At 39.2% G+C, this 21010-nt stretch overlaps 1 protein-coding gene across 8 annotated transcripts in view; it reads left to right on the forward strand.

Annotated features, from left to right (window-relative positions):
• The window catches only part of LOC112242962 (PTB domain-containing engulfment adapter protein 1), a 166334-nt gene that overhangs the window by 106441 nt on the left and 38883 nt on the right, over positions 1–21010 (forward strand). Inside the window, exon 1 of one of the 8 annotated variants that reach the window (XM_024410810.2) lies at positions 6439–6555. The exons of 4 other annotated variants lie outside the window; for them this stretch is intronic. The gene's annotated coding sequence lies outside the window, so the exon portion shown is untranslated. 3 more of the 8 variants (XM_042319956.1, XM_042319955.1, XM_042319957.1) reach the window with 3 other exon arrangements.

A 21010-nucleotide genomic window follows, 5' to 3' on the forward strand; every position in this document is an offset into this window, starting at 1 on the left:
CTGTTTTAAGTAGTTTGGGAGCAATGGTTACTGTTAGAGTGACATCCCTGTGTCTCTCTGATTTCAGTTGAAACCGATGTACATAATTTCTGATGGGATAACCCTTTTGTTTTTGTAAATGTGTAATACCACATGCATACAGAGTAACACAACTACACATTTTAGACTACAGAAGTTCCGTCCCCAAATAGGGACAAAGGGTTGATCAAACCCATTATAATAAACACTGCGAGAGATGTAAATGCTCACCTCCAGTCCAGGGTTCCCTCCTAAACTCCTGCTAATTGCCAATGAGGAGGGAACCTAACAGTGTGTACTGTTCCCCCATTCCTCTCTCATTACGTTCCATGACAGAGCAGCCAGCTAGACACATTATTCCATCAAGAAATAGTTAACCCCTCTGCTACCTCAACTTTGTGTAACAGGCACTACTATTCATGGAACATACTGTTTGTAGGCTTACATTCAATTTCACTCTTCTGGAAGTGGTGGGTTAGCCTAAAGCTTTGGACACAACATCTGTGTATTGATAAGATAAGACAGGCTCAGCAGATGGTGGTTGTGGCTCTAACCATATGACGTTTTGGATGCAAGGGGAACCAGTTGTTGTTGAGAGCCTTCAGGACTGCTTGGTGATATGCTGCTGGATCAGCATGCATAACCTTGCACAGCTTGAGAAATTGGCCCTGGGAAGTGGATGACTCCTTCTGATTGGATGTCATGTTTTATTGTTGAAGGGAGAGACAGCCGAATCCCTACCCAAAGGGCAAACAGGTTGAATCAACATTGTGTCCATGTCATTTCAACCAAAAAATGATATGTGATGACATTGAATCAATGTGGAAAACTGATTAGATTTGAAAAAAAGTCACCATAATTTGTCAACTAAATCCAATGACATGGTGGCATATTTGGTTGATTTCATATTGAATTCACGTTAGTTGACAACTCAACCAAATGTAAATAAAAACTAGACATCTCTTGCCAGTGGGTATTGACCGTTGGATAAAGTAGTGTTTTTCTAGTTTCCATCTGAAACATGATTTGAGCAACTATATGACATGTGCAGAGGACTGTATGTCTTTGTTTGTATTACGAAGAAGGCAGATATTTGATTTTGCAGGACCACCAATAAATACAGTGGGGCAAAAAAGTATTTAGTCAGCCACCAATTGCGCAAGTTCTCCCACTTAAAAAGATGAGAGAGGCCTGTAATTTTCATCATAGGTACACTTCAACTATGACAGACAAAATGAGGGGAAAAAACCCCAGAAAATCACATTGTAGGATTTTTAATGAATTTATTTGCAAATTACGGTGGAAAATAAGTATTTGGTCAATAACAAAAGTGTATCTCAATACTTTGTTATATACCCTTTTTTGGCAATGACAGAAGGTCAAACGTTTTCTGTAAGTCTTCACATGTTTTTCACACACTGTTGCTGGTATTTTGGCCCATTCCTCCATGCAGATCTCCTCTAGAGCAGTGATGTTTTGGGGCTGTTGCTGGGCAACACGGACTTTCAACTCCCTCCAAAGATTTTCTATGGGGTTGAGATCTGGAGGACCTTGAAATGCTTCTTACGAAACCACTCCTTCGTTGCCTGGGCAGTGTGTTTGGGATCATTGTCATGCTGAAAGACCCAGCCACGTTTCATCTTCAATGCCCTTGCTGATGGAAGGAGGTTTTCACTCAAAATCTCACGATACATGGCCCCATTCATTCTTTCCTTTACACGGATCAGTCGTCCTGGTCCCTTTGCAGAAAAACAGCCCCAAAGCATGATGTTTCCACCCCCATGCTTCACAGTAGGTATGGTGTTCTTTGGATGCAACTCAGCATTCTTTGTCCTCCAAACACGACGAGTTGAATTTTTGCCAAAAAGTTATATTTTGGTTTCATCTGACCATATGACATTCTCCCAATCTTCTTCTGGATCATCCAAATGCTCTCTAGCAAACTTCAGACGGGCCTGGACATGTACTGGCTTAAGCAGGGGGACACGTCTGGCACTGCAGGATTCGAGTCCATGGCGGCGTAGTGTGTTACTGATGGTAGGCTTTGTTACTTTGGTCCCAGCTCTCTGCAGGTCATTCACTAGGTCCCCCCGTGTGGTTCTGGGATTTTTGCTCACCGTTCTTGTGATCATTTTGACCCCACGGGTGAGATCTTGCATGGAGCCGCAGATCGAGGGAGATTATCAGTGGTCTTGTATGTCTTCCATTTCCTAATAATTGTTCCCACAGTTGATTTCTTCAAACTAAGCTGTTTACCTATTGCAGATTCAGTCTTCCCAGCCTGGTGCAGGTCTACCATTTTGTTTCTGGTGTCCTTTGACAGCTCTTTGGTGTTGGCCATAGTGGAGTTTGGAGTGTGACTGTTTGAGGTTGTGGACAGGTGTCTTTTATACAAATAACAAGATCAAACAGGTGCCATTAATACAGGTAATGAGTGGAGGACAGAGGAGCCTCTTAAAGAAGAAGTTACAGGTCTGTGAGAGCCAGAAATCTTGCTTGTTTGTAGGTGACCAAATACTTATTTTCCACCATAATTTGCAAATAAATTCATTGAAAATCCTACAATGTGATTTTCTGGAGAAAAAAAATCTCATTTTGTCTGTCATAGTTGAAGTGTACCTATGATGAAAATTACAGGCCTCTCTCACCTTTTTAAGTGGGAGAACTTGCACAATTGGTGGCTGACTAATACTGTTTTGCCCCACTGTACATCATTGAGACACAGCTTGTCTGTATGCACAATATCATTGTCTATAAAGTTTGATTTCAATTAATTTATGATTTAACCAAATCAACAGTTTGTTCAGCTGTCAAACATTTCCCCCTCCAAATAATTTCACTTTCACTGTGTTTGCGCCATGTAAGAACCATAGCCTGAAATCAAAGACAGCAAGACTATAAGTGAGATTTCCTTTTTTGCTTTGTGTTCTGTAGTTTGTGACAGGGACATGGAGACCTAACACCAAGCTCCATGCCCTGCAGTGTTCCAAGGGTTGAAAACACATGCTTCTGCCCTCCAGTACAAACAGCAGATGCCTTACCCCAATGTTGTGCTTGCGGTTTTCAGGAACGTCCTGGCTTTGTTGACTTAAGTGGAAGACTTAGACTGTGGGTGGAAAATAAAATCAAAAGCCCAAATGCTCCTGGTCACTTCACGTGGGGAGAAAAAAAGATGTTTGTTTGCTTTGTTGGTGTAGTAGAGTATTGTAGTAGAGTATTATAGTAGAATTTTGTACAATTCTCAAAATAGCTCCCATGTCTTTGGTAAACTGTGTTTACTGTGTTTTATTGTAGTACCGTAGTGGTCTGCAGTTGATGTCATCCTGCTGGGAAAATAATTGGTTGAATCAATGTTCTTTTCCATGTCATTTCAACCCCAAAAATCTATACGATGGTGTTGAATCAAAATGGAAAACTTTTTGAATTTGCAATAAGTCATCAACGGAAGGGCATTTTGTCTTTTTAAAATGTAAACTTTTAACCTTTAATCTAATTACATGTTTTTTCTTGTTTTTAAAAAAAGTTGAATTAAATTAGTTGACAACTCAACCAAATCTAGACTTTTAACTGACATCTTTGCCCAGTGGGATGGCCATGCAACATATGATCACTGATTTTCCTTTTTTTTTACCTTAACCAGGCAAGTCAGTTAAGAACAAATTCTTATTTTCAATGATGGCCTAGGAACAGTGGGTTAACTGCCTGTTCAGGGGCAGAATGACAGATTTGTACCTTGTCAGCTCAGGGGTTTGAACTTGCAACCTTCCGGTTACTAATCCAATGCTCTAACCACTAGGCTACCCTGCCGCCCCCCATCAGTTCACAAAGTGTGAAATGATGGATGTACCAACGGGGTTCCTGACAACTGGCTTCTCATAACCAAAACTTTGTTTGAATTAGACTTAGCTGACATTTTCAGTCTTTATAAAAGTTATTATTGTTGATTTTTTTTTCATTCACACAAGGCACACTCTTCAACATAGACTTTTCAAACTATCTAGAACGAAAGACTGTGTGTTACCAGTAAGTCCTTCAATTACTGATTAACATATCATGCAAGAGGCCACGCTGTTTTATCATTTTACTGGACACTGAAATCCATTATTGTTTCTGATAATTTCCTTGTAGAATCAGAAAGAAATGCCAGTGCGTGTGACCTATTGAGATGTTTATGTGGTTCAATTTGGTCACATTGATTTTGGTTTGATATGTCTTTGTGAAAGGAATGTTAACAAACTTGGAGGATTGTCTGTTAGCAACTGACTATTCATAATACTATTGTGTGGGGTGTAGCACTTTTTACTCATCATGAATAAATCAGATACGTAATAAAATAATAAGATTGAGTTAGTTGTTGTTGTTGTAATTCTTGATTTACTCTATTTCCATAATAATAATTTTAAAAATACTCATTTCCCAAGAACACTGATATTACCTCTTAAGATACATTTTATGTCTTGGGAATATCAATCCTGGAGATTGATATTGATCTGATAGAAATTAAGTAGATTTAATGTTTCCCAAGGTGCCTTTGCACTCATTGAGAAAAGAGTAGCCATGGCATTAATTAGCCACAGTAGATGTAATATTTTAAACGTGGAAGTTGGAGCAGAGGTGTGACAAGTGTCAATCATATACTGTAGTGGTCCTACTTATTTAGATTTAGCCTTTAGCAGTATTAACTTGTTTAGGAAAACAGCCCTAATGTTGGAAACAAATGTCATCCAGAGTCACATGTATTTATTTTTTCAAGCTATAGGACACACTACTTTACATACAGCAGGTGTTTATAGGATCAAAGAGTTTGGTGCGCTTCATTTAGCCATGGAAAAAATATTGAGCTACTGGTTTCGTCACAGCCCTAATTGATACATATTTTGGAGGCTCCTGAATGGCGCAGTGGTCTAAGACACTGCATCTCAGTGCTAGAGGCGTCACTGCAGACCGTGGTTCAATTACAGGCTGTATCACAACTGACCGTGATTGAGAGTCCCATAGGGCGGCGCACAATTGGCCCAGTGTGGTTAGGGTTTGGCCGGGGTAGACTCTCATTGTAAATAAGAATTTGTTCTTAACTGACTTGCCTAGTAAAATAAAGGCTAAATAAAAATTGTCCCTGATACAATTAAGGCCTGAGGGTGAGTGTTATGTGGACAATATACCACGGCTAAGGGCTGTTCTTACGCACGATGGAACGCAGAGTGCCTGGATACAGACCTTAGCCATGGTATATTGGCCAAATAGCAATCAGTTTAGAATCAAAAATAAGTATAGAGACAATAAAAGGTGCCTCTAACTTAACAGAGAAGTTGCATTGGTGACAGTGGAGCTTGTAATGAAAATTCTCTTCATACTTGATCTTTCACATGGCCACTTGTGGAAGGGCCTCCACTTTGAGAGCTAGCAAATGTCTGCACAAACCGTAACACCCTACCTCACCTCAGCTGTCCATAGAAGACTGAAACATAAAATGATAGAGAGCAAACTAGAGCAAAGCGTTAGGAAAACAAAGTGTGAACAGAACCTCAGTCCTGATAGCCGGGCCCTACCTGTTTTAAAGGGTACTCAGAAGCAGAGGCCCGGGAACTCCCAGCCAAAACAAACATGGCATCACATCGGGCCTGTATTCAATCAAAACCTATACAAAGAATTCGGGGGTCAAATCCAACATTTTGTTCCCTACAATGACATTTCTTAATGAATTAATTTTGTTTGAATTAACATGCAGTTTAGTTTATTTTTGTTTCACACTGTAAACTTGGTTTTGTTTTGAACTCGCAGTACAAGAATCCCAGGAAACCTGCTTACCAGCTTTGATTGAAAAAGGGCCCTAATGTCAAATTAAACTGGACCTGTCATAAATAAGAATAAATTACAAAAAAATGTCATCCATGTGTTTTCCTGCCTGATGCCCCTCACTTGAAAAGCTGTCCTGAGCATTGAATTGAATAAGACATGGAAGTGTTGAATTTCACTAAGGTATAACACAGTTCAAGCAGCTAGGATCCACTGTTCCTATGCTTATGTATTTCTGCAGCTGCAGTTCAAATGCTTTTTCACAGCATATTGTGTTCCCCAATTCTCAAACAAAGCATTTTCTCATGCTCTTTTAGCGATTCAGGGCTTCTTTTCAGGCACATTACGTTACATTGTGATTTGAATATCTAAAAGCTCAATGTACTGCCATGTCTCTCCAAAAGTGATATAAGATTGACAGTTTAGACTGAAACCTTTGGAAAGTAGATTTTTGAAGGTAATCTCTGTATGTTTCCTCTTTGTGTAGAAAGCAATTTTCTTTTTTATGTCCTCCCAGAAAAATCTGCAGAAAAACAACTTTTGCATGAATTGTGGGTGGAGGAATTTTGACTCTGAAATCCAGGTATCGTGTTTCTGTAAAAAAAAAGCCCTTGTTGGAATTTTGCAAAGCCATCTCCTCTACCACAATCCTGAATGTATCACCATCTGGCCCACAGCTGAAAACTATTAGGCTCTGCTGGAACTTCCTTCTTCTCACTATTCCACCCGGTTTCAAAGCAAGTAAGTCGCTTTTATTTTGGTGCTGTTGCCTGGTCATCTTTGCGTAATACCACTCGAAAGCCATTCTCTTATTTTAGTTTCTCTTGGCAACGGGGTAAATCATCGGTTGGTCCTGTTTGTTTGTCTCTTTTGCTGTTGGTAAGGGAGCTGGAATTTTCCTGTGTCTGATTGAATGAAAGAGAGAGAGAGCTCGGGGAGCAGCGCTGTGTTTGGTTGAGGCTGATTCAACTGTGGAATGTCGGGGTAAATTAATAAAGAGTTTTTGCTATGTCTAATGTGTTTCGCGCTTAGCAAGCAAAATTCCAGAGCGGGTGAAAGCGAGTGAAGAAACAATGAAGCGCTGTTGTTTTCCGAGCGGCATTATGTCAGGGGACTGCAGTGCATGTTTTTCATCCCATGTCAACTGGCTTGCTTTTTTTTTGTATGCGTATGGCTCAGATTTGCGGCTGCTAGAGAGGTTTTTAAAGGGGACATCCATTTTTGGGATTTTTTTTATTTGCGGATTGCTTTTTGGGTTCGAGAGAATTTTTTTCCCCCTTGGGTTCAAAGTAGGTCATTTCTGTTTTCCAACAAATTCCAACTGTTTGAGTCAGTGAAATAGAATTGCGCAACTGGCGGCAAGTTTTTCTGAGCAAATGACGAACGATAAACCTCATGAATTAATTTCTGCCACATTTAGTGAATCATTTGCTTAAGGACAATTAATTCAGGAAGTGATTTTAGTAAATAAAATTATAGCATTGAAAAACTTTTGATATAAATAGTTTCTTCTCAGTTTATTGATAATTCATTGGAAATATAAGCAATCGTTATAATTGAATTAGAATTTAAGTTTACCTGAACTGACTGTATTAAATTCTAATTATCACAGCCTTGATTTAATTAGAAGTGTTCGCCTCAATGTGTATCAGTAAAACATAATACATACATTCTGTAATGTTATTGTTGAATAATTAAATTGATTGCTGTTTTTTTTTTTTTGTCTTTCAAACATTTTTCTTAATATGTTTGCGCATCATTGCTCTCAATTAATATCACTTTTGTGTGGTGTACACTGATTGGAAGCTGTTTAGCCATGGCATCAGCTGTCAATTTGCATTCTTTATGTCCTATTTGCTTTTATAATCAGACCTGATAGTGTTTATACACTACTGTAATTACTCCGAGCATCAGCTTGTCCTCCGATGTTTTCGGTCAACTGAGCGCACTGTAAACTGTAGTGAACCGGGAAAAAACATCAATACAGTTACATATCGGGATATTATTACTGACAATATGTTGTCTCATATCATGTTATTGTTGCGGTAGTTGGCTGTACCTGCACTACAAATCCACTATTTGTCCTTCAGAGCTTGTTCTCCATCTTATTTTCAAATAGAGCAATTTTTCAGCACTTATTTCCATGACTGATCAAAACTCGTTTTCTCATGGCTCTCTCTTGTCCCTCTGCAGAAGATATATAGTGAGCTATAGCATATGTTAGGAACATCGAAATGCAGTAAAATCACAGTATCGAATTGCAATACACATATAATCGTGAGTCTCTCAATACATATCTTATTGGCATCTAAGTATCGTGATAATATCGTATTGTGAGGTCCCTGGCTGTTCCCTGCCCTAGTAAACTGCATAATATTATGGTCTTTGTCGTCCCCCAGGAACAATCCATTCCCTCTAACTCTCCCGGCTATAGGTTACGCTACATACACGCTCCCGGGGAATTTTAAACCTGAGCAACGCCTGTGAGAATAAGGATTGCTCAGCCGGTCTGATTCTCCAGACGGCTATATATCACCGCAACCGTGACCTCAAACATACCTGACCCCGATGCTTGCACAGTCACACTGCAGAGGGTTAATAGCAGTGGGGAGGGTTGCGACTCTGTGTTAAGATTGGGGATAAGGTTCTTCAAAGAGAGGTTGACTCACCAGCACAGGAAGCCATTAAAAATAGCAAAACAGCTTCTGTCAATCATAATAAGGGACATTACAGTGTCAGTCCAGGCATACACAGCCCAACCATAGAGTAAGAAAACATCCACAGTGAGAGGGTATTGTAACCTGCTCTCCTATATTCCCTTGGTGGTTGCCTTTAGATACACTGTAGGCTAGCACTTGATATTTTCTCTGCCTCTGGATGCTAGAATGGTATTTTTTTTCAGGCAGTCTTAGGGAGGAAAAGTTCTTGCTTTGAGTTGGGTTGTCTGATATGATTCTGCTGAAATAGTGATTTGAATGTAATGTAGGTCTTGTGCATCTTAGTCCTGATCTTCAACACAAGGTATAGATGCTGACTTCATAAGAAGGGGAGTTCAAACCAAGTTCAGACTGTAAACTGTGAAGCCACATAAACAAAATGGAATGGTAGAGTAGTAGGCATTTATATGGCAGTAATGCAGCAAACATTTCTGATATCTTGTTTAAAACAGACAACCCACAAGGACAAGGTGGGAAATGGATATTGGCACTGGAATAGACAGATGCAGTCACACACTCTAGCTGTTGATGGCTTGTCTTTTTGACTCCGTTATAACCTTTTATGACATAATACCCTTACTTGGTAGAGTTTTGGGGTAAAGGGAAACCATTTTTATCCCACAGTGCTGTAAGAGTGTGTTTGAATGCACTGTAAAGTAGCGATGGGGTACCTTACAATTAAATACCTTTCGGTGGTTTAAAAAAAAAATAGCTTATTAGCAGAGAGCATTTTCTCAAGCAATAATTTTGCTAGTACTTTCTGGGAGTGGTCTGAGTGGGGAGGGGGAAACTGAAAATGAGCTGTTATTGGCAGAGAGGTTTGGAACGTTCTCTTTTTATTTGTCAGTTAACTAATTTACCTTATGATGGTGATACCATGGAAGACCAAAACTCCATCCCACCAAAACAGGATGAAATTTTATGCAGTCTTTTCAAACAGTTTTTACACTAAAAGGACATTATAATTTTCACAGTATTATTCCAACCTCTTAGTGTGGAAATACAGTTTAAGTCAGAAGTTTATATACACTTAGGTTGATAGGCTAATTGACATCATTTGATTTAATTGTTGGGATACCTGTGGATGTATTTCAAGGTCTAACTTAAACCTCTGTGCCACTTTGCTTCACATCATGGGAAAATCAAATGAATTCAGCCAAGACCTCAGGAAAAAAAATGGTAGACCTTCACATGTCTGGTTCATCCTTGGGAGCAATTTCCAAACGCCTGAAGGTACAACGTTCATCTTTCCAAACAATAGTACGCAAGTATAAACACCATGGGACCACGAAGCCGGCATACCACCCAGGAAGGAGACGCTTTCCTTCTCCTAGAGATGAACGTACTATGGGTACAAAAGTGTTCATATCCACAGTAAAAAGAGTACTATATTGACATAACCTGAAAGGCTGCACAGCAAGCAAGAAGCCACTGCTCCAAAACCGACATAAAAAAGACAGACTATGGTTTGCAACTGCATATGGGGACAAAGATCGTACTTTTTGGTGACATGTCCTCTGGTCTGATGAAACAAAAATAGAACTGTTTGGCCATAGTTATGTTTGGAGGAAAAAGGGGGATGCTTGCAAGCTGAAGAACACCATCCCATCCGTGAAGCATGGGGGTGGCAGCATCATGTTGTGGTGGTGCTTTGCTGCAGGAGGGACTTGTGCGCTTCACAAAATAGATGGCATCATGAGGCAGGGAAATTGTGTATATATTGAAGAAACATCTCAAGACATCAGTCAGGAAGTCAAAGCTTGGTCGCAAATGGGTCCTCCAAATGGACATTGACCCAAAGCATACTTCCAAAGTTGTGGCAAAATGGCTTAAAGACAACAAAGTCAAGGTATTGGAGTGGCCATCACAAAGCCCTGACCGTCAATCCTATATCATTTTTTTGGGCAGAACTGAAAAAGCGTGTGTGAGCAAGGAGGCCTACAAACCTGACTCAGTTACACCAGCTTTGTCAGGAGGAATGGGCCAAAATTCAACCAACTTTTTGTGGGAAGATTGTGGAAGGCTACTCAAAACGTTTCACCCAAGTTAAACAATTTAAAGGCAATGTTACCAAATACTAATTGAGTGTATGTAAACATCTGACCCACTGGGAATGTGATGAAAGAAATAAAATATGAAATAAATCACTCTACTATTTTTTTGACATTTCACGTTGTTAAAATATAGTGGTGATCCTAACTGACCTAAGACAGGGAATTTTTACTAGGATTAAATGTCAGGAATTGTGAAACTGAGTTTAAAAATATTTGGCTAAGGTGTATGTAAACTTTCGACTTCAACTGTGTGTATATATATATATAACACAGGAAAATCACATTTTTTACTGTACTGGGGCTTTTTAAGGTTGATCCCTGAAATAATTTGTACTTCCTATGGAAGTAGGTCGAGGTGGAAGGTGGTCTTATAGCTGTGGTCGATAGGGCCTTAAGTCCTGTTGGTTAAGATCAGGAGAGCGAAGCATCAATAGTAGCACTGAAGGGACATTTCCCCTTGAGCATTGTTCTACAGAGTAATGAGTCAGTATGCTCCAATGAGGGATACATGGTTTTCCAAATGTCACGTGTGCATCACAGTGGAATATTATTTTTTTGAAGGCAATTTGTAAAGCTAACGTTTTTTTTTTTCAAACTCCAGATATTGAATGGAGGTTTTTCAATCTGTCACTCGTAAAGTAGGCTAAGAATAATGAACCCTATTAAATCTTCACCTGCTTTAGAACATACGAGACAGCGCAAAAAGCCGCTTTGATACTATTTTCATCAGGGTGACAAAAATAACTGACTTGGTGCCTATTGCTTATTTGTCTAGCATCTTTAGATGTGCAGAAAAGTGACTCCTTCTACCCTGAATTGTGGACATGGTTTTCTGGCTCTGCATCGCTCTGAGGCGGGGACAAATTCCTTGGCCGTAAATAAGAAAGACAAGATGTAATTTTAAGTGGCAAAACTATTTGTTTTGGCAGCAGTCGGGATATCCCAATCCGCACCCTCTAGCTCATTCCTCTTAAGCTTTTCACCCTGAAGGACATTTTATAGATGGAACGAAAACCTCTCCCAAAGTCACAATGTGGTTTTAGACCTTTGTTAAATTAAGTTATATATCTGCAGAAAATGTATATGTTTTCTTAATAATTGCATGTCTAAACATTGTCCTAGTATTCTTAGTGACTTATTGAAGGACGAAAAGAGTAGTTTGGTGCTATAGTTCTGTCTAAAATATAGGGATTTGATCATTTTTCGCATTTTTCCATTTCCTTTCATAATGGGAAGAAATCATGGTCCTCAGTGGCATGCTGAAGGTTTTACACAATAGTCAGTCAGAGCTGGCATTCCCATGTAGTGACTCAGGTCATATCATAACACTATACAGCAGCTAGCATATATATTAAAGCTAGACTAATTGATGCTAAATTGCTCATTTCTGTTCCTGAATTACATCTCTCAACTTGGACAAATAAGACATGGGAATGCTTGCAATTGCTTTTCTGTCATGTCCAAGTATATGAAATAATGTTGTTTATTTATTATTAATACTAAAGCTTTTGACACACTATCCAGCTCACCGTTCACATCGATTAACTTTGAGATTAAGGAGTAAGGAAACATTACTGTTCTTTGCATGGAAACATTCACATGTAGACCTCAATCACTTTTTGCACATTGTATTATTGTAGAACGGATCACAGTCTCTCAGGTCTGGCTGTCAAATAGCTTAGCATGTTTGGACCTGCTAGGGGCGGCAGGTAGCCTAGCGTTTAGGAGTGTTGGGCCAGTAACCAAAAGGACTCAGGTTCTAATCTGTGGGCCAACAAGGTAAAAAATCTGTTGACGTGCCCTTCAGCAAGACACTTAACCCTAGTTGCTCTGGATAAGAGCTTCTGCTAAGTGACTCAAATGTCAGACTCCTATTTAGCACCACACCCCTCTTTAAAAAGTAGTCCAGAAACATAGTCCTCTTCACAGAGCTAGATGTGTGATCTTTTTCTCCCAAGTGTGATAGTCATTATTTCCTGAATTTTGCAACGCTCCTCTGCATTATGTCAGTGGATAAAAATGTCCTTTCCGAAGTTAGAGTTTGTCACTTTGTCTCAACTTATGAAAAGATACAATTCTGGAACTACTGACTTTAGCTGTGCTATTGTAAGCATTTAAATCTACAGTATATTCTACATATTATGTACAGTGCATTAGGAAAGTATTCAGACCCCTTTACTTTTTCCACATTTTGTTACGTTACAGCCTTATTCTAAAATGTTTTAATCTTTTTTTTTAATCAATCTACACACAATACCCCATAATGACAGAGCAAAAACAGGTATTTTGACATTTTTGCAAGCTATTTTCAGGTGTCTCCATAGATGTTCGAACATGTTCATGTCTGGACTCTGGCTGTGCCACTCGAGGACATTCAGAGACTTGTCACTCATTGTCTTGGCTGTGTGCTTAGGGTCATTGGCCTATTGGAAGGAGAACATTCGCCCCAGTCTGAGGACCTGAGCGCTCTGGAGCACGTTTTCATCAAGGATCTCTCTGTAATTTGCTCCGTTCATCTTTCCCTCAATCCTGACTAGTTTCCCAGTCCCTGATGCTGAAAAACATCCCTACAGCATGATGCTGCCACAACCATGCTTCACCATAGGGATGGTGTCAGGTTTCCTCCAGATGTGACGATTTGCATTCAGGCCAAAGAGTTCATTCTTGTTTCTCATGCTCTGAGAGTCCTTTAGGTGCCTTTTGGCAAAGTCCGAGCGAGCTGTTATGCCTTTTACTGAGAAGTGGCTTCTGTCTGGCCACTCTACCATAAAGCCCTGGTTGGTGGAATACTGCAGCTTTAGGAAGAGTCTTGGTGGTTCCAACCTTCTTCAATTTAAGAACGATGGACGCCACTGCGTTCTTGGGGACCTTCAATTCTGCAGGCATTTTTTTGGTACCCTTCCCCAGATCTGTGCCTTGACACAATCCTGTCTTGGAGCTCTACAGACAAGTCCTTCAGCCTAATGGCTTGGTTTTTGCTCTGATATGCACTGTCAATTGTGGGACCTTATATAGACAGGTGTGTGCCTTTCCAAATCATGTCCAATCAATTAAATTTACCACTGGGGGACTCAAATCAAGTTGTAGAAACATCTGAAGGATGGTCAATGGGAACAGGATGCACCTGAGCTCAATTTCTAGTCTCATAGCAAAAGGTCTGAATACTTACGTAACTAAGGTATTTCTGTTTTATTTTTAATACATTTGCAAACATTTCTAATAATGTTTTCACTTTGTCATTATGAGGCATTGTGTGTAGATTGATGAGGTAAAACAAATCAAGAGTACATTTTAGAGGAAGGCTGTAAAGTAACAAAATTTGGAAAGGGGGAAGGGGTCTGAATACTTTCCAAAGGCACTGTATGCTTTACATATTTGATATTCATATTATATACACAGTGTACTTTACATTTGATATATACAGTATAATTTATATATGATTTATACAGTATAATCTACATATTATATATACAGTATGCTTGACATATTATGTACAGTATACTTTACATATTCTATCTAGTATACTCTTCATAAGATATATACTTTACATATGTAGCGTATACTGTATATACATAAAGTATACTCTACATATTATATGTAAAGTATACTTTACATATGATATATACAGTATAATATTCATATGTGCAGTATACTTTACATATTATATATACAGTATACTTTACAATGATATATATACAGTACACTCTACATAGTATATATGCAGTACACTCTACATTGTGTATATATACAGTATATTCTACTGTGTGTGTGTGTGTGTGTGTGTGTGTGTGTGTGTGTGTGATATATATATATTAGGAAATTCTACATATTATACAGTACACTTTACATATTATATACATTATTATACATTATACTTTATATATTATAAAGTAAATATACAGTATACTCTACATATTATACAGTACACTGTACATATTATATATAATAAAGTATATTCTACATATTATGTATATAATATACTTCACATTATGTATATGGTATTGTCTACATATTATATATACAGGAAATGCTGCATATTATATATACAGTATAGTCTACATATTCAGAAATGATTCACTCCCCTAGACTTTTTCTACTTTTTGTTTCATTACAAGGTGGGATTAAAATATATTTAATTTTGATTATTTTTGTCAAATATCTACATAAAATACTCTGTCAAAGTAGAAGATTCGAACATAATAAATGTGTGTTTATCTTGATTACATACAGTGCCAGTCAACTTTGGACACACCTACCCATTCCAGGGTTTTTATTTATTTTCACTATGTTCTACTTTGTAGAATAATAGTGAAGACATCAACTATGAAATACCAGATATGGAATCATGTAGTAACCAAAAAAGGTTTAAACAAATAAAAATTTATTTTATATTTGAGATTCTTCAAAGTAGCTGCCCTTTGCATAAAACATTTTTTTTATGCTAGGGGTTGTATTAATTTGGGATCTATCACATCCCACAAATGTCCCAGACTCTTTTGAATATTTTTTTCTCGCACAGAATAGAATAGGTCAACTTTTGTACTGTGGGGGATAGTAGATTGACATGGGCTAGTGCTTTTGCTGTTCGTTAGGCCTACTCATCTTGTTGGCTGACGAAAAGTAAATGTGGACAGTTCATCCAATATCTTCAATATGCACCTCGGAATTGGATAAGGACGCACACAGTTGTCCTGTCTTTGGCATCATTAAATTGAAGACTGTTATTTTTTTCAAATCAATTCTCTGTGTAATTATTATGTGATTAAACTAATCATGTATATGTAATCAACTAGGAAGTCGGGAAACCAAGGAAAATCTTCAGATTACAAAGTTAGATGTATAACTTTTCAGATATTTTAATATCTGATCAATTAGTCTTCTAATTAATGAATTATTCTATACCTCATGTTAGTCTCATTCCAAACGTCGTAAATTGTTGGTTATCTACACGAACCCAGCCTTGACTATGAATCATCTGTACATCAATTGTCCTAAACATTTATTTACTAACTAAATAATCACAGAAATACATAAACAATAAAACAGTAGATATGGTTACAAGAAAATGATAGGTTCCCTAGTGGGCTAAGCCGATATGACGGCTTGGTGGACAAAGGGAAGTGGGTGTGGACTGAGGAGGGCGGGAATTACAAGAGTCACAGTTGATAATTATACTAATTGAATTGCTAATCCTTTGCACATGAATGCTCACTCATTCAGGAATAATTGCAATCAATATATATTTACACTCAGTGTGTCTTCATGATCTCTGTTGGAATCGTCAGTCTTTCTGATCGTCTCTCTGCTTCCATGAAGTATTTCATGGTTAGAATGGGTACCTCAGAGTACCATTCAGAAATGTTATAGAATAGATGTTTCGGCGGTTGTCGGTCTTCACATTCAATGGTACATTATTTCTAGCTGCAGACTAGTAATTAGTTTCGAACTGTTGCTCTTATTCTGTCGGGATTGATGGTCTCAGAGTTTAACCATTTGGTGTGGTTAGGAATTAAAAAATCCTTACAACATTAGCTTATACTGAGGTTTTTGTGGTTTCTACTCAAACCTTTGCTCCCTCAGCTGACCGAGGTATGCATGGTCTGAAGGGGTTTCTTCAGGTGTTTAAAAAAAAAATCGTAACAGCAGAAAATGGCTGTCCCATGAGCTGGATCAATGTCTGTGCTCACTGTGGCAGGCCAATGACTTAGTTAACCTTTGAAGGGAATACAATTCTCTCACATTAACGGTTCAACATCACCTTACATAATTTCACAAATAGTTTCATATTTACTCATTCATTATATACAATAATTAGACACAAACCTCGTAACAGAGGCTCCTGTATGAACAGAGTTATGGTAATGTGGCTGAATTGTCTTTCATGAGGTCACAACATGAAACAAAACGGACCGGGTCGTAGCTGGCTACTCCACCGACCGTTTACACATTCTCCAAAACATGGATATTGTTCAGTTCTCAGGTCCTGTGATGTAGAGGAACTTCCTTTGTTCTACTGTAAAACTCTCGCTCTATACTGCCTGGCCATGAGGAGAGAGTCTCCTCCGGGAATTTACGACCTGAGATAACAGATCCTGGGTGTGTGGGGGGGGGACTTCACCATGGAAGGGACTTCATCAATATCTGGAAGAGAAAAACGATATCGCTATACCCAAAGAGGGCCACGTTATGACAGAGTTGTGTCCCTGATGTGTCTGTCTTAACTCGTAACCTGTACAGAGAGCAGTGTGAGTGAGAGACACTTCGGATTGCGCAGTACTTAGGGAGAAGGGCACAACTGACGCTGGCTGCAAAAGGCATGTATGTTTTAGGGTGCATTACGGCCACAAAGGGGATGCTGCCGTGAAATTTGAGGCAATATGAAGTGCTTGTCAAATTGTGAATGAGAGACTGTTGGAGTGTGTACAGCCTGTGTGAAAAAAAACAAAGCAGAACTCATGCCTTTCAAGTGACTTTTTTCAAATCCTCATTAGTCTCATCATGCAGCCTTACAGTGGCTTGCGAAAGGATTCACCCCGCTTGGCATTTTTCCTATTTTGTTGCCTTACAACCTGAAATTAAAATAGGTTTTTGGGGGGTTTGTATCATTTGATTTACACAACATGCCTACCACTTTGAAGATCCAAATTTTTTTCTTGTGAAACAAATAGGACAAAAAAACAGAACTTGAGCGTGCATAACTATTCACCCCCTCAAAGTCAATACTTTGTAGAGCCGTCTTTTGCAGCAATTACAGCTGCAAGTCTCTTGGGGTATGTCTCTATAAGCTTGGCACATCGAGCCACTGGGATTTCTGCCCATTCTTCAAGGCAAAACTGCTCCAGCTCCTTCAATATGGATGGGTTCCGCTGGTGTAAAGCAACCTTTAAGTCATAGCGCAGATTATCAATTGGATTTAGGTCTGGTCTTTGATTAGGCCATTCCAAGACATTTTAAATGTTCCCCTCAAACCACTTGTGTTGCTTTAGCAGTATGCTTAGTCATTGTCCTGCCGGAAGGTGAACCTCTGTTCCAGTCTCAAATCTCTGGAAGACTGAAACAGGTTTCCCTCAAGAATATCATTGTATTTAGCGCCAGCCAACATTCCTTGAATTCTGACCAGTGTTCCAGTCCCTGCCGATGAACAACATGGTGTTCTGGGGTGATGAAAGGTGTTGGGTTTGCGCCATCTAGAAGAAAAATAAATGCACACATATTTAGGTGAGGTGCTGGCTAACGGAGTAGAAAACTTGAAAATAAAGGAGAGCCGCACACTCTAGGAGCTCAGATGCAAAGATGTAATATCCAACGTTTCGACAGGCAAGCTGTCTTCATCAGGGTATAATCACAAACACTGCAGGGTGACACACAGGTGTCTGTAATCATGGCCAAGTGTGGCCTAATATCATTGGTGAATTCTCAAATATTAAAATGGCATACAAAGAACAGCATACAAAAAACAAATGGATAGCATCAATCATAGATTCATTTTAGACTACACAAGCTTGCAAAAGTCACAATCACAAGAATGGCTTCAGATCAAAGTCTACGTTGAGACCGAAGGGAGCAAGGGTCTTTAAATTAATGATCCAGGCAGCCTCTCGTTTTAACAATAAATCAAGGTCACCCCCTCTCCTAGGGATGGTGACATGTTCGATGCCAATATAACGCAGAGACGAAATCGAGTGGTTTGCTGGCAAAAAGTGGGCCGCAACTGGGCCGCACCTAATGGTGCTACGATGCTCTGAGATATGTACTTTTAATTTGCGCTTTGTTTTACCCACAACATTTTTACCACAAGGACAAGTTATAAGATAAATAACACCCTTAGTGGAGCACGTGATGACACCTTTGATTGGGCTCGATTTCCCTGTTTGTGGGTGTTTGAAGGATCTACATTTATAAGTGTAATTGCATTGAGCACAGCCATTACACTTGTAATTTCCATCCAGTAGGGGCGTAAATAGACGTTGTTCAGGAATATCTTGGGGTGGTAAATCAGAGTGTACCAATTGGTCTCTGTGATTTCTGCCCCACGAGAATACGATCAAGGGAAGGTCCGAGAACGCATTACCTAGATTATCATCGGATTTTAGAATGTGCCAATGTTTGTGAACAATTCCCTTAATTTTTTCAGAGCACTTTGAATAGCGGCTAGTTAGAGTTTGCGATTGTGCCAGACATAGCGTTTTCCTTGATGGCAAAAAAGCTCAATTTTAGTCTAATCTGACCAGAGTACCTTCTTCCATATGTTTGGGGAGTCTCCCACATGCCTTTTGGTGAACATCAAACGTGTTTGCTTATTTTTGTTCTTTAAGCAATGGCTTTTTTTCTATCCACGCTTCCGTAAATCCCAGCTCCGTGGAGTGTACGGCTTAAGGTGGTCCTATGGACAGATACTCCAATCTCTGCTGTGGACCTTTGCAGCTCCTTTGGGGTTATCGTTGGTCTCTTTGTTGCCTCTCTGATTAATGCCCTCCTTGCCTGGTCTGAGTCTTGGTGGGCGGCCCTCTCTTGGCAGATTTGTTGTGGTGCCATATTCTTTCCATTTTTTAAATAATGGATTTAATGGTGCTCTGTGGGATGTTCAAAGTTTCAGATATTCTTTTATAACCCAACCCTGATCTGTACTTCTCCACAACTTTGTCCCTGACCTGTTTGGAGCGCTCCTTGGTCTCTGTGGTGCCCCTTGCTTAGTGGTGTTGCAGACTCTGGGGCCTTTCATAACAGGTGTGTATATATACTCAGATCATGTGACACTTAGCACTTTATTTAACTGATGTGACTTCTGAGGGTAATTGGTTGCACCAGATCTTGTTTAGGGGCTTCAAAGCAAAAGGGATGAATAGATATGCACGTACCACTTTTAATTTTTCTTTTTTTTAAACATTTTTTAAACTGCTTTTTTCCCACTTCACTTCACCAATTTGGGCTATTTTGTGTATGTCCATGACATGACACCAAGGGGGATGAATACTTTTACAAGGTACTGTACATTATATTAAAAATCAAAACATATATTCCAACATTTGTAGAACAACTAAAGTTACATTAATAACTGTATATTAAGCATATAGGAGGACCTGTTTCTTTGTTAACCACTCGACACAGAATAGCCGCATGTGCACACTCCCTCAGATCTGGTTTAACTCAATATCAGGAAGGTGTTCCTAATGTTTGGTTTACTCATTGTGAATACTTTCTGAAGGCACTGTATCTGTCAGTGTCACAGAAGATGACATGGCACATGTTTAACTGTGCTCTTGGCCTGCTGCAGTGTCATGGTCAATTGTGTGATGCTGTGTCAAATACAAATCATCATATTCAGTATCTGTGTACTGTACATCTACTCGTCGTATGCATTCTCTGTTGAGAATCTGAATAAGGTTTCTATAGCATATTCATGTCTGCTGTGAGATCTTCAGTATGACACATTACACACAATGGTCAATGTCATCCTCATTGCATACAATTCAGAATTGAAGGACTGTAGCCAGATGCTATATTATCCATCTAGAAAGGAAGTTGTCGCCCTTCAGTTGTATCAAAGGGATACATAACAAAGACGGGAGCCTTTTTAATTACTTTTCAATCATATAGACGTTTCAATTCTGTTCTATTGTTTGATTCACAACAGCTCTTATGTCTGAACAATAAAGTAATTTGTATCCTTGGGACTCATCTGAGACATTGTATTTGGTTCCTTAGCAGAATATTTAACAGAATATGTTTGCTTTAAAGTGTAATGTACGTCCATGAGTAAAACAGTTATATCAGTGCTTCATTCCATTTAAGTTTTGCAGGAGTGGATGTTTTGAACGGAAACATATCGAGGTGTAATGAAGTTGACTCAGAAATGGGTTTCTATCTTTTCCCGAAATCACTGGCTTAGGCGGGATTCTATCACCATGGAAGGGACTTCATCAATATCTGGAAGGACAGAGATGAAGAAAGAAGCAGCAACTGTCAAAATAATTGAGTCGACCTATTCTGAAGCAGAACGTATGTATAGTAGCCATCTGTGAGAGTTAAGAACATAGATTTTGGAAATTGCCATTTCAAATCCAATTTCAATTCGTCACATGCGCTGAATACAATACTCATTTACACATTTCATAACCAACCAATCCCCCCTACCCCTCTGTGGGCAATGCAAATAGTCTGTTTAGCCATTTGACTAGATATTCAGGAGTCTTATGATTTGGGGGTAGAAGCTGTTTAGAAGCCTCTTGGACCTAGACTTGGCGCTCTGGTAATGCTTGCCGTGCGGTAGCAGAGAGAATAGTCTTTGACTAGGGTGGCTGGAGTCTTTGACAATTTTTAGGGCCTTCCTCTGACACCGCCTGGTATAGAGGTCCTGGATGGCAGGAAGCTTGGCCCCAGTGATGTCTGGGCCATTCGCACTACCCTCTGTGATGCCTTGCGGCC

Source organism: Oncorhynchus tshawytscha, linkage group LG03, assembly GCF_018296145.1.
Source record: "Oncorhynchus tshawytscha isolate Ot180627B linkage group LG03, Otsh_v2.0, whole genome shotgun sequence".
NCBI lineage: Eukaryota > Metazoa > Chordata > Actinopteri > Salmoniformes > Salmonidae > Oncorhynchus > Oncorhynchus tshawytscha.